Source organism: Centrocercus urophasianus, unplaced genomic scaffold (genome assembly GCF_019232065.1).
Source record: "Centrocercus urophasianus isolate 14NV4802_14NV808 unplaced genomic scaffold, USGS_Curo_1.0 seq_10, whole genome shotgun sequence".
Classification (NCBI taxonomy): domain Eukaryota; kingdom Metazoa; phylum Chordata; class Aves; order Galliformes; family Phasianidae; genus Centrocercus; species Centrocercus urophasianus.
The window spans coordinates 29,572,956-29,586,232 of record NW_024884142.1 but is presented as its reverse complement, the minus strand read 5'-3'; the positions used below and the strand labels follow the sequence as shown (position 1 = coordinate 29,586,232).

Genomic DNA, 13,277 nt, shown 5'->3' with positions numbered 1-13,277 from the left:
TTTTTTTTTTTTTTTTTTTTTTTTTTTTAAAATAAACACCCTCGTATTTAGCGGGGAGGAGGGCCGCGTGTAGGTCGGTGACCGCAGAGAGCGGTTAACAACAAATTCCAAAACAATAACAACAACAACAGGCAGCAGCGCTCCTTACCCGAGCCCCCCCGGCCGCAGCGCAGCGACAGCGGCGACCCCCAAAGTTGCGCGGAGGCGCGGCGAGGTGAGTGGGGCGGCGGCAGCGGGCGGGAGCCTTCCTCCTCTCCCCCCCCTCCTCCTCCTCCTTCTCTCCTCCTCGGCCCTGAGCAGCTGTTGCGCGGGGCTGCGGTGCGGGAGCGCTGCGAGGGGAACCACGCGTTGCGTAACGGGGGGAGCGCAAGCGGTCCTTTGGGTGTACGCATCGCCTATTCATACGCATATATATGTACCTGTGCGCGTATGTATGCCTGTATATACGCGATGTGTGCGTACCCGCGTGTGTACACGCACATGTGTGCACGCGTGGTCCCTGTCCCATTCTCCCGTGCCCACCCCCGTCGCTCCCACAACCGCACGTTGGGGTGCACGGGCTCAACCCCGCTTCCCTCCTTCCCTGTTGGCTCAGAGCTGTGGGGAGATGCCGAGCACGGCCGCAGCGCGTGGCGAGGTGTGAAGTGGCAGCGCTCCTCATGTGGCACGGGCTATTTGTGGGCTACTCTGGGTGTGCTAGGAGCTGGCACCGGCCTCGTGGAGCAGAGTGTGTTCCTCGCTGCCCCGGATAATAATAAGTGGGAGCGGCAGGCAGCCCGCTGGAATTGTGTGTTGGGATGGTGGAGTGGTTGTGAAAGTGCAGTTTGCTGTAGCTGAAGGTGTGTCAGCGTTCTCTCAACACAAATCCATTTAAGACTTCACATCTGCCTCTAAACTTATTGTAGTTGGGTGTTTGGAGTCTCCAGCCCATTTTGGGTTGGGGACAGTTTGAGGCTGTGCTGTGCCACTGGGGGAGGTTGGCAATGCTCAGATATGCTGACATCTCCAGGTGTGTCAATACCGAAACCATTGAGGTGGAGGGAATGAAGTGGCAACGCCACATGTTGAGCTGTTGTTTGTGGGGCTGTTGTAGTAACATCTTTAAAGCAGTGTTTTACAAGGCTTTGTGCCTGACAGCCTGCAAGCCATAAAATTCCCCTTCCAACACGTGCTTGCCGTGCAATTCATGAAGACTTTCCCAATTGGAAAGACATTGACCGCCGCAATGGTGCGAGTGCTGCGGGCACATTGACAAATCCCCGCTGGTGTGTGCCAGACCCTGCACTGGGAGCAGAGAGCCAGGGCAGTTGTCTCAGTCCTCCTCAAGTGGGGCGCATCTGGGGCATCTGCTGTGTTGGTGTCTCGCAGGACGTGGGTGGGACACCCCCCACTCCTCCCTGCTTTGCTTTGCTGGTTGTTCTGCAGGAGGAGATGGGCAGCTCCTCTTAGCTGTGTACAAGGGGAAGTTGGAGGTGCTAGCTCAGAGCGACAGTCCAAATTCCAGTAAACAGGCTTGAACTTGACACTCCTGGCGTGAGGAAATTGTGGTAAACCTTTGGCGTTGTGGATGGCCTCAGAGATGTGGTGGGATTAACGAGTTTAATCAAATTCCTGTACTGCCAGTGATGTTATGTATTGGTCTGTGTGCAGTTAGTGACAAAGAGCTGGAAATAAAGCTCCCTACAGACAATGTGTAGTGTGTGGCAGGAGAAGAAGAAAGCTCACCCTTTCTTCTTCTAAAACTTTCTTTGCTTGTGTTTTTGCTCTGAAGTGCGATAGTTGGTTTTTTGTGATTGCCTGAGAGTTGCTTTCCTTAAGGTTTTTCTAAAAATATTGCTAGCCATAGAAAAAGGAGAATGAACGATCCCATCCTTTCAAAGAATTCAAAGAGGAGAACACAAAGAAGTGTTTTCTCATTGTGTGCCTGTGATGTTCTTTGCACGTGCACAGATTTATTTTTTTTTTTAAAAGACCTCTTAGAGTGTGGCAAATAAGTGTCTGCAGCTCCAGCTGAAAAATGAGATGTGTAAATAATATATGCAAAGTAATGATTTCAGTAGTAATGGCATTTTTGTGCAATAAGCTATTGGTGCAAGTTGAGTAGCATTTATTACGTGACTTGTAATCAGTCTTTCGCAATTTTTGTTTAGGTCATATGAACATGGATTATATATTTCAATCAAAGTGTGCATGCCTTTTTGCTGAAAGGAAGGCTAAACTGAGTGGTTTCTCAGTTTACAAGATGCAGGAATGTACCTACACCATTTAGCAGATCTGTCTGGGGTTTAAAGGCATGGGTGCTTCCATCTCTCACCTCTGGGTCTGAATTTCCATCTTTGCTGGTTCTGGGTGTGTATTAGTGTACTCGACTGTATATTAGTGGTCTCTGGGCTGAAGTATGTGAGAGAAAATACAAAAGTCATTCCATTAGCATGCTGAAGAAAATCTCAATTTGAACTGAAATATCAGCTTTCTGTGAGCCCAGCTTACTCCTGCTGCTTCAGGGCTCCTCCTGACTACAAATGCTCGAAGAGAATGGGGAATAGAGCCTTTGTAGTGCCTGTCGCTGTCGTTCTCTGCTGATATTTGAAGAGGTGCCCACACGGTTTTGTTGTAGCAGAATGGGCAGTAGATTCCCACTCCCAATAATTCCCTGAGGTTTTTCAGAATAGTGTTCTATTGCTTACTTGGCTTTTTACAAAAAAGTGGTCTTCGTTTCTTTAAATTTAACCAAAAGACATTAACCTTGGCAGCTGCCTGAATATTACGCATTCATCTGAAGCTCGCATTGAGAAGATGTAAAATGTATGAATGCAGCCAGCTGAGTTGCAATGTGTTCATTTTGCTTTATAGCTAGGCAGAAACATCTTTGTAGTGTATTGAAAAGAGTGCTACTCACTGTGCCACGGTTGGGCTATGAATTATAATTTTAAAGCAGGCAAGCAGTGGAATGCATACCAATGTCTTTGTGGCCAGCGATGGACTTGAAGCTCCTGCATTCCCAGAAGTAATAAGTGTGGATCAAAGAGCAACCGCACGTTCCAAACAGCTAAACAAAAAGAAAGAAGGGATGAAGTTCTGGTAAACCTTTGTGCTGCGAGTTTGCGTGCACAGCCTAACTCCATCAATCAAAAATAGGATTTGGGAGGCTTCTCTGCTGGTTGTGGTGGTCTTGTTGGGAGAGCTGGAGAAACAACCTGAGGATGACCAGCTGTGCTGAAACTGAAAAGTTGCAGCTCCTTTGAGGTTCACTTCTGAAATCTGTGTGTCACTTGAACAATAACCTTCTCTGCTATGCTATTAACAGAAGAGGCAGCAATTAGGAACAGGAGAACTTGGGAAACTGCCCATTTGCCCCAAGTAGGAGATTACATGAAAGCTGGAGGCTTGATGTTTGGTCCTGAGCTTTGACAGCGCACAGCCTATGTGGTGATGGGTGGATGGGTTGTGGTGCACAGGTTCAGAGCTCTTCTGCTAAGAGGAACAGGAGCTGCCTATTGCTCATCACCATGCTCTTCTGGGCTGTGTGGCAGCAGTTTTCTTCTTGGAAAAGAGGCAAAGCAGTTATGTCTGTTTAAATAAAAGCAGCTAAAACAAAATGACCCTTGAGACTTCATCATAGCTACTTATTATAGCTGACATCCATTGAGGATTGTTTTTCTGTTGTGTTGTATTTTTTTTTTTTTCCCTTCCCTTCATTAGTGATTGCTTTAAAATTGAAGCCTGAACTAGGAGAACAGGAACTGTGAGTATGGAGGTGTACTTTTGGCCCGATTTGCATGCTGCCTGCTCTCTGTTTAGCAGTAGGTGTACTGGGCGCGTGTGCGAGCAATCCAACGTGTCAGCAGTTCCTGCGGGCTGCTCCTGCTGACTCACGTGTCTGGTGCAGCCCGCAGCTCCCTGCTGTCAGCTGCCCACAGTAGGAGTGTGGCAGTGCTGACCCTTCGTGCAAAGGTTGTTTTTGGTTCTCTGGTCACTGCTTCCGTTGTGGTGTCTTCCTAGTCAGACTGAAGCATGCTGCCGTTAAGGCTGGCTGCTGTTTGTTGTGCTTGAAGTACATCTGGATGTGACACGTGTCCAGCAGGACTGACCCTCTGGGGTTTGTTTTGTTTCTGGTTTTATGAATGGGATGTTTGATTTACCAAAAACATCCACCAATGCATTGTTCCCAATTTGGATACAGCAAGACCCACATGCAAGTAGTATTTTCTCTTGAGAGTTACCAGCCCTACAGGCTCTTACCCTGCAGCCCTTCCTTTATGATTGTTATATTTTTTTTTTTTTTTCTTTTTTTTCTTTTTTATTTTTTTCCAGCAGAAACCTTTGAAGCCGGTGAAGAATTCTGATTAACCTTTAAAAACCTTTATTGTAGCTGTCTTTTCAGAATTTTCCTGTCTCTGAGAGCCTGGCTTCTACCTCTGCAGCAGTAATCCTGCCCACAGTGCGAAAGGATTCCTTCGTTTGCATGAGGATGAAAACTTGCCCTCTTGTATACAACTGTTTCTTTATTTACGGTCTCCCTTCTGATTACTCATACAGATCCTAAAATGATAGCTTCTGCTGACTAGGGATTTTTAACTGATCTTGTTATGGCTTTTTTTCTTCCCTCCTTTCTTTTTCTTTCTCAGTCTGTCACAAAAGCCCTTACATCAGCTGAGAGAATTATCCTCCTGCAGTTCTGGATTTACTGCTACTGACTTGTAAGTCCTCAGTTGTCTTCTGTGTTTTTCTTCCTTTTTCATTAATTTGTAAATACATGGTAAACAAGATCAGCTGGTATGAAACAGGCTTTCATAACAAAAAGGTGAGCTCTTGTCACTTGTTTTGTTTTTAGTCAAATACTTTGACCAGTAATGAATAGAAAACCACATTGAGAGCTTTGTAACATTTGAAGAAAATGGGTGTTCTTGGTTTCCGCCAATACAAATGACTCATCGGTATCAGTAGGGTTCCTACTTCTAATAATAAAGCTGTGGAAGACCTTTAAAATCTGTGATTTTGGCCCCTGCTCATAGTGAAAGGTTGGAAAATATTGCTTCAAGGTTTTTTGTGTTTTAAATGTATGGAAGCTTTAATGATTTGCTGTGCCACAGCAGATGCCCCATCACATACCCTCCAAAAAGCTCTAATAGTACCACTGGCTGTGGTGCTAAAATCTTCCATTCTTCTGTTTCCTTGGTGCTCTGATTTCACTGCAGCCCATCACTGATGTTTAGCCTTGATGTCAGAGATGCACATCTGGAAAATACAAATGCTGAGAGCGGGGCAGGAGTGGCATAACACCTCATCTGGCTGAGCTGCTGCTCTCCACCTCAATTCCACCCCAGCCAAGAGAGGACAGAGATGCTGCTGTGTGACCCACAGCATTGGTTGAGCTGGGATCTTGGCATCTGGAGGGAAAAGTAGAGAATAAGAGCAAACAAACAGCAACCTGCAGGCTGCGTGTCATTACCTAGGAGGAAATGCGGGTCTTCCAGTACTGAAAGTGATACTGAAAAAAGGGCAGATCAGAAAGTCATCTATTATTTTTTTTTTCTTTTTCCCTGAGCTGACATCCTTTTAGTTATTTACTTGTGAGGATGAAATCTTGTATGCAGCATGTTCAGTGCAGCAAGGCAGCCCCTGCTGCATATTGCTTTTAGCTTGAAACTGTAACTTGGAGACAGCTGGGTCATCACTTCCATACAGGTATAGTGTGCCCTCCATTCTGTTATACTGTATCAAGTTTTAAGTCTTTGGTGCAACATATTCAACCTTACTTGCAGTCCGAATGCAGTATTCTGGCCTGCCTCATTGATTTATAGCCTTGCTGCATGTTTGCAAGCTGCTCGTGTTGTTACAAGATTTAAAGACTGAGGTGGAGCTCATCTTCCACATTAGTGAGAATTCCAACAATTATGAAACTTCCATGCTTACTTTATCTTTTGTTGTGATATTTATACTGGTTCATTGTTCCTTACAAGGATAGGATGGTTCTATGTTTCTTAATCTGTTTGCAAAGTAATGTGTTCTTTAAAAAAAAAAAAAAAAAAAAAAAAAAAAGGCATTTTGAGGCAGATCTACAGAAAATCTAGAGTGACATCAGCATTGATGAGGAACTCTTACCCCTTAATGATTAAGTACCTCTATATACTCAATCTGGATTTCTGCTGAAATAGCTTGGGTGTTTTTGTTAGTTTCTTGTGTGACTGGGCTGCTATGGAAGTCTTTGGTTGCTTCTTATTGGGAAAAGCACACTAAAAATAGAGGCGCAGAAGTCTGTGGAAATTTGACTTTGAAACATGTGAAAATCCAGTTGTTTGTTACATGGCAACAATAAGAGATTTTACTATTTTCAGATCAGTATAGAAGAAAAGGCCAACTTCCAACGTAAGGAGTTTATTTATGGACAGTTCTTACTGAAGTTCCCAAAATAATGTTCTGTAAGGAGTGTAAAATACAGCATCAATGTTTGTTCAGAGTTCGGAAGGACATGGATTTGATTTGGTGATCTGTTTTCCTCATGTTTTTAGAAAACCTGGCTAGGAGAAGCGTCATGAGGATAGGGTTGTGATGTGTGAGTATCCCTTCTAAATCTCATCCATGTTCTCAGTTCTGCTGATTTTGGAAAAAAAGGACCTCTTTCCAACTCATTGAAGGTTGGACCGGTGAAAGGGAACAGATGCTGCCACTACCTGAATTCTGGGTCTGATTGTGCTCTGTGTAGTCTCACCCCTTTCCTCACACTCACCATGACACCCACCTCATCCCACAGTGGGCCTGCTCCGAGAGCTAAATCATCAGGTTATTCTTTTTGTTGCTACAGTTAATTTTCTTCTGGCTGAGTTTACCACAGGGTCTGGCAAATACCTGGGCAAGGGAGAGAATGGAATGAGACTAGAATTTGTTCAACGGCCTTTGGGCTGCACCAGAGCTCAGTGACCATCTCAGCATTGTGCCCCATGTCCTGAAGGTCACCATCATCTTGTTTTTTGCAGTGTGGGGGGGTACTGAAGGGAACTGTGAGCAGCCGTCTGCCCTGCAGCTTGGTGGCAAGGACTTGCTGTTGGGACATGGGATGTGTGAGTTCAGATTCGGGCTGTTTAGTTTGGGCTTTGCAGCAGTTAATTGCGTGAAACAGATGAAAACAAAACTCAGTCAAGCAAGCCTTCCTCTGCCCTCTACGTTAGCAAGATACACAGCTTGTTATTTCCACCTGTTTATGGTTGCTCCTTGCCTGGTGTGACCTGGTTGTGTCGCTTATCTCACAGCTGTGACAAGCCCTTGGGAATTTAGATTTTAAACCTAACGGAGATGAGAGCCAGCCTGGTGACTCTGGAGCGAGCTTGTTGAGCCAGGTGGCTGCAGCCCACCCTGTGCCCAGCACCCTCAGGTCTCTCTTGCAGCCTCCATCACTCTAGACACGGTGGCGAGCATCTGCTCTTGGAGATGGTGAGGAACAGATTCAGCAGGTGATCAGAGCAGTCCTGGCTTGTATTTGCTCTGGTGAAGGAGAAAGTAGGACTCCATGCTTCATAACAAGAGGGAGGAGTCGCTGGCTGACAGCCCTTCAGCTGAAAGCAGGAGGTCCTGCTTGGCCACGTGCTTGTTGAGTTTCACTGGGCCAGTTTAGCATTCCAACCCAGCATATGGCAAATCACCTTCCACTCAGCCTTGGCTAATTTTTTGCCAGTATGAAGAGTTAAACCACAGGTTCAAAGAGAAGCAGAGCTAAAGTAGAGGAGAGATGGAGGAGCAGCGCTGGCATCTTTGGAGAGCAGTCATTTGGAGAGTAGCCTGGATCCACTCAGACCACCCTATGCTGCTCCCCTTGACAAAAGCTTTGGTGACTTTGTGCAGAACTGAATGCAGTTCGTACATATTAGGCAGACTTATGTCCAGAGCCCTATTAGCATACCTACAGACGTTGGGTAAGGTCCTCCTCTTGAACTGGGAAACTTCAGTTCTGTTTTAGCTTAACTCCAGGTAGCTGCTGTTGCTGAGGTGCTCCTGCATTGAGCATATAGCCTGCTGACCATTGCTCGTTCCACTCATGGGCTTAACTTCATGTCCAAACCCCTCATTTGTTCCTATAGCTGTTCTTAAATGTGTGCTGAAGGAAGAATGGTGCAGAATACCTGGTGTGGAAACCCCAGTGAGTTGACAACGTGAAGTGGTTGTGGGAGATGTCAGTAAGCTCACCTGAATCTAAAACTGGTGATAAATGCAAAATTGCTATGTAGTTTGTCATAGCTGGAAGCTCACAGGCAGTGTGAATATCAGCACTCTGCAAGGAAATTTTGTTTGTCTTTTTCCCCTTCTTGTTCCTCTTCATTTGTCTTATTACTAGACTAAAAGTAGAGTCAGTGATTCATTCAGTAATCTGTTTCTTGGACAGTTAGTCATCTGCCAATTTGTGTTAACTTTCCACTTTGTTCATAAAGTGAGTAATGCTTAATGCACTAACCACCAAATTCCAAACTTGAAAGGCTGTGAGCATCGTCCAAATCATCTCCAAACTTTCTTTTAATATATATAGATGTATATATATTTTTTTACCATTCTGTAAGATCAAAGTGAAGGAGATTTGGTCTGCTGTGTGGTACAGCTACAGCCTAATTGTTTTGTCTAGCCCCAGTTATTAAAGCAAAACTCAAGGTTGCAAATGTATTGCACCAGTTCTGTTGGACACGGAATCGTGTATGACTTGTATTTCATAATTGGTATAATACTCCTTGTTGTTCTTCATTGCACCCACTGTCAGCCAATAAACAATGCCTCCCTATTTCCCTCCTCCACTGACTGCCCTGACGTTATTAATTTTTTTTTCCCTACCTCAGTGAACTGTGATGCTATCAAGAGTAATTTAATGCAAGTTGCATGGTCTTGCAAGGAAGACTGGGGTTGCTATTAGTTGGCTGCTGCAAATATTTCTGTTGCTTTTCATCTTCCTTTTTTTGTGCTGTTGAAGTGTTACCTATACAGAACTCGAAGCTATAAAGCCTTCCTATAGAGATGGGGTAGATATTTTGATCTGAAGGTGATGCCAGTCATTTCTGAAGATGAGCGCAGCACTTGTTTGAATCACTTGCAGAATTTTAAAACTATTTTTTCTTCTGTTTCATGGAAACCAGAGTAGTGTAAAGAGTAACAAGGTCAGTAACATCACAGGAGAACTTTATAGGAGCAAAGTCTTTACAGTCTGCACTAAAATGACATAAAAGTTCCTACTGCAGTGCTCAGCAGCAGAAGGATTTGAAGTGAAGGAGCAGCTCTCATGCTGCAGGGAGTAAACACTGATAGTGGAGGGGCTCTGCTTGGCTGGTTGGTTTCTCTTCAGACACCTCTTTATCTACTTCAACCTCACTCCATTTCTAGCCAATGGTTCCTCTTCGTGTGGTTATTTGGTGGCATCCCCATCTCTTGATGATGCAGCCCCATAAGCAGGTGATGCAGGCTAGATGGGAAGAAGCAGCCTTTTCTCTGTGGGCTCTGTGACAAGCCTGCTTTCTGTGTGATGGTGATATTGTCAATAGAAATACACTGTGCTCTGATGCTGTTTTAATAAGCAAAGAACAGGTTTTGTCTCAAGGAAAAGGTAGAGAATATCCATTCCATCATTTCTGGACTCAAATTCCAGTCTTTAATCATCCAGATTCCTACCTTAATGTAGAGTCATATAATCATAGGATATTCCAAGTTGGAAAGAACCCATAAGGTTCATTGAGCCCAACTCCTAAGTCCAGCTTGCAGGATTACAGCCTCTGAAGGGTTTTTCCTTTCCATCCAACTTTGCACATTAGTGAGTTTGAACAGCTCAGATAAGCTCTGGGCAAACATATCAGGGTTATTGGAACACTAGCCTCGGAGACTAGCCCATCCCCATTACATGCAGATTTTCCAGCATTGGTGAGGGTGGGTAACGCACCTGCCTCTCTCAACTGATTGCAGCTATCATGTTTCAAAGTAACTTGTTTCTGGTCGAGACTCGGTTTTAGCTTTTGAGCTTAACTTTTGAGAACTGATGCTGCACTGAAATTTGGAAACTTCTTGCTTTCCAATTGGTTGAAGCACGAGCAGAGCTCTGACCTGTCTTTGTTCGAAAGGTATACAGGAGTCAGCCTGTGCAAGTGCCGGTCCCCTTGCCTTATCCCAAACAAAATAATTGAATGGGAAAGGGCTGCATACTGAGGGACATAAGGATCTCTGCGGGATTCAGCAATTGCAGGTGACTGTGCTGCAGCTCTGCACAGTGGGCAGGAAGGGAAGGAGCTGTGGTGGGTGCTCCATTGCTGTATCCCACCATAGCTGGAACACCTGTGCCCACCCTGCCTTGCTTTTGGGTTTCTGGTTTACGCCTTCAGAGCATTATTTTGGGGTGGGAGAATGAGAAGGACAAAGGCTGATGTTAAAGTGTGTTTCTCCATCCCTTGTCTTCTGTGTATTCTGGCAGTCTGTAATTGGGATATTCCGCGGAGGATGGACACATCAGCATCCTTCTCCCGAGCCATGCACAGAGCAGGGGTGGCTATGTGAGAGCTGTCCCTTGGGGGCAGGTGACTCCATCAGCCATTCACTCTGAAGGGGTGCTCCCTCTATGGTTGAAGAAACCCTGAGCCCGTCTCCCAAGCGCAGCAGTTTACAAATAGCTTTTCAGTGTTTGTTTTTTATTTTTAACATTCCCCGCCCACGGGCACCTTTCTCTTGAAACAGCTCAGGGAGGAAAATCATTGCTACAGTAGATGCAAATTGGTCACATAGTTTCCTCAGAAAGTTGCTTTTAGGGCAGTGCTGCCGATCTCTCTGATGGAGCTTGAGCAAAACACATTCCCTTCTCTCTCTCTTTTTTTTTTCCTCTCCTTAGTTTGGAGTTAATTCTGATTATTATATTTTCCTGTGGCTGCTGCTTATGGGTGTTTTCTGTGTCTGACACCTGGTGTGTGCCCTTTTTCCTCAACTTATCACAGAGAAATAATCTCAGCTGAACTATGACATGTCAGCGCAAGAGGAAATTCAGACATTTCTCTCTCATGTATATATGTATATGGTGGTTTTTTCTTTTTTTTTCTCCTAACTTGTGTTCAATTGCTAATGGAAAATTCTGGTCAAAAGGGCACAATATCTTTGCTACGTGTTTCATCTGGAAACCACAGCTCCCGACACACGGCGCACCACGGTACCCTGCTTACTGGCTTTTTCCAGTGCCACGTGGGCATGGGGAGATATGTTTGTGGGGGAAAGGGGAACAGCAGTGGGATGGAGGTCCCTCTCTTGGCAATATTTCTGTTTTTCCTTTTTTTTTTTTTTTTTTTAAAAAAAAGGAAAGCCCAACTATCTACAAAGTAAGTTAATCATTGCCCAAAGGTTTGACACCACTGTCTGCGATGTGACTGGAAAGCTCATGGGAGCACACCAGCTCTCTCTGAGATGGCTGCAGGTGTGGGGACAGAGGATGTGTGGGGCAAGAGCCAGTGCCCTTGTTCTTTGGGTACTGCAAGGCACTGCAACCCACTGCTGGCTGTGGTGGTGGCAGCTCACCCCTGCTAGCGCTGATTTGCTGCTGCAGGTTTGTGACTGAGGCTGTGGTTTTATGTACCCTTTTTTAGGAGTGCAGAGGGTTTAAAGTTATCTAGCATTGTATTTCTTCCCTTTAAAAAAAAAAAAAAAAAAAGTTTTATTTTTTGCCATTGCCTTTTCTACTTTTAACAAGTGTCCACTTCTTTTAGAAGCCATGAAACATAATGCTACTTAAAAAGAAGAAACTGGAACAAAGAGGTTCCAGTTCCAGAAGAAACTTGCCCAAGGAGGTTGTGGATGCCCCATTCCTGGAGGCATTCAAGACCAGGCTGGATGTGGCTCTGGGCAGCCTGGTCTGGTGGTTGGCGACCCTGCACGTAGCAGGGGGAGTTGAAACTAGATGATCATTATGGTCCTTTTCTACGCAGGCCATTCTGTGATTCTGTGAAAAAATGTTTTAATTGACCACTACTGATCAGCTCCAATAAAGCATTTTTTGCCCTTTGGGGAGAGTTTTTTGAAATTTAATAATTTAATAGCCTTATAGTTTTAAATACATAATACACAATGCTGTGAACCATAAAGCAAAATAAAGCTCAAATACCTAGAAGTTGTGAAGAACCTCTTCAAACAAGAAGCCTTTCTTCAGCAGCTGGACCCCAAGAAACTTCATGCTGGTATTTGAAAGCATAGATTTGTTTCCTTGCGATTTTAAAATATTTACCTGTGGGTCTAGTTTTCCTAAACCGTTCCCATGCCGTGTTTAATGCCTTAGATGTTTGCTGAGTGTGCTGCACGTGTGATGTTACGGCTCAGATGAAGTGTTGCAGCCTAGTGTGCTATTGCTGTCATGCTGATGATGAAGGTCTTCCTGCAGAATGGGATAGAATTTTCCTGCTTCCCTTCTTAGGGAAGAAGAGGAGGGTGTTTATACCACAGAGGAGCTTTACATGCCTCATGAGCTCATGGCGGACACAAGTTCCAAGTGTGCTGCTTCAGGGAAGCCCCTGCAAGTTGAGCTGCCAGAAGTAGTTATAAAGTGCCCAGCAGAGGTATAGAGCATACGTTATGCTACTTTTGCCTCCTTCTATCTTGCTGTTAATTGGGACTTCAAGAAAAGAGACCAACAGTCATCCTGGATGGAGTATTTGACACTTGAAAACACTAACATATGAGTATTGTGGAAGTGTTCACGCATGGTACACACTTTAAAAAGGAGTAACTGCCGGGAAGTCTAATGCCAACAAAGATGTTGTAAGATATGTTAATCATTAGCAGAGTAATCTGGAATTAAATTTGTTTAATTTGGGAAATAGTGTTGAAAGTCTTGTAGTACTTTGACTCATCACCTGCAGAAATGCCACCTGGCTGTGTTTTTTTTTCCTGTGCATTATTTGCTTTTGACCTGAGGTGTCCGGTCTCTGTGACCCTTGCAACTGCTCACCAAAATGTTCCTGTAGGGCAGGCCTTCCAGGTGCTTCCTCTGAGAAGACAAGGAGCTGTAGGACAACTCAGGCAGAAAGTACCAGGTGATCTTGAGAGGGTTTGGTGCTCTTGGGTGAGCCTGGGGGTCAGCAACCCTGTGGGCTCCCTCCTTCTCGGTGCTAGCAGAGTGATGGCTGGTCCTTGTCCCAGAAGAGGTCCTCGCACCTCTCCAGCGATGCTGCCTTTGGGAATAGTCAATGAACTGCTCGAGGAATGACTGATCACTGTCATTTAGGTACTGTTTGAAGAAAAAAAAGCAACAAACAAACAGAAAAACAAGCAAGATGAGGGCAATT

General features: G+C 44.9%; 1 protein-coding gene across 2 annotated transcripts in view; it reads left to right on the top strand.

The window, feature by feature from the left end:
- Window positions 1-57: 57 nt before the first annotated feature.
- BACH2 (BTB domain and CNC homolog 2) overlaps window positions 58-13,277 on the top strand; it is a 184,867-nt gene continuing 171,647 nt past the window's right edge. For both annotated transcript variants that reach the window (XM_042816053.1, XM_042816044.1), the window contains exon 1: window positions 58-214. The gene's annotated coding sequence lies outside the window, so the exon portion shown is untranslated. The remainder of the gene's footprint in view (window positions 215-13,277) is intronic.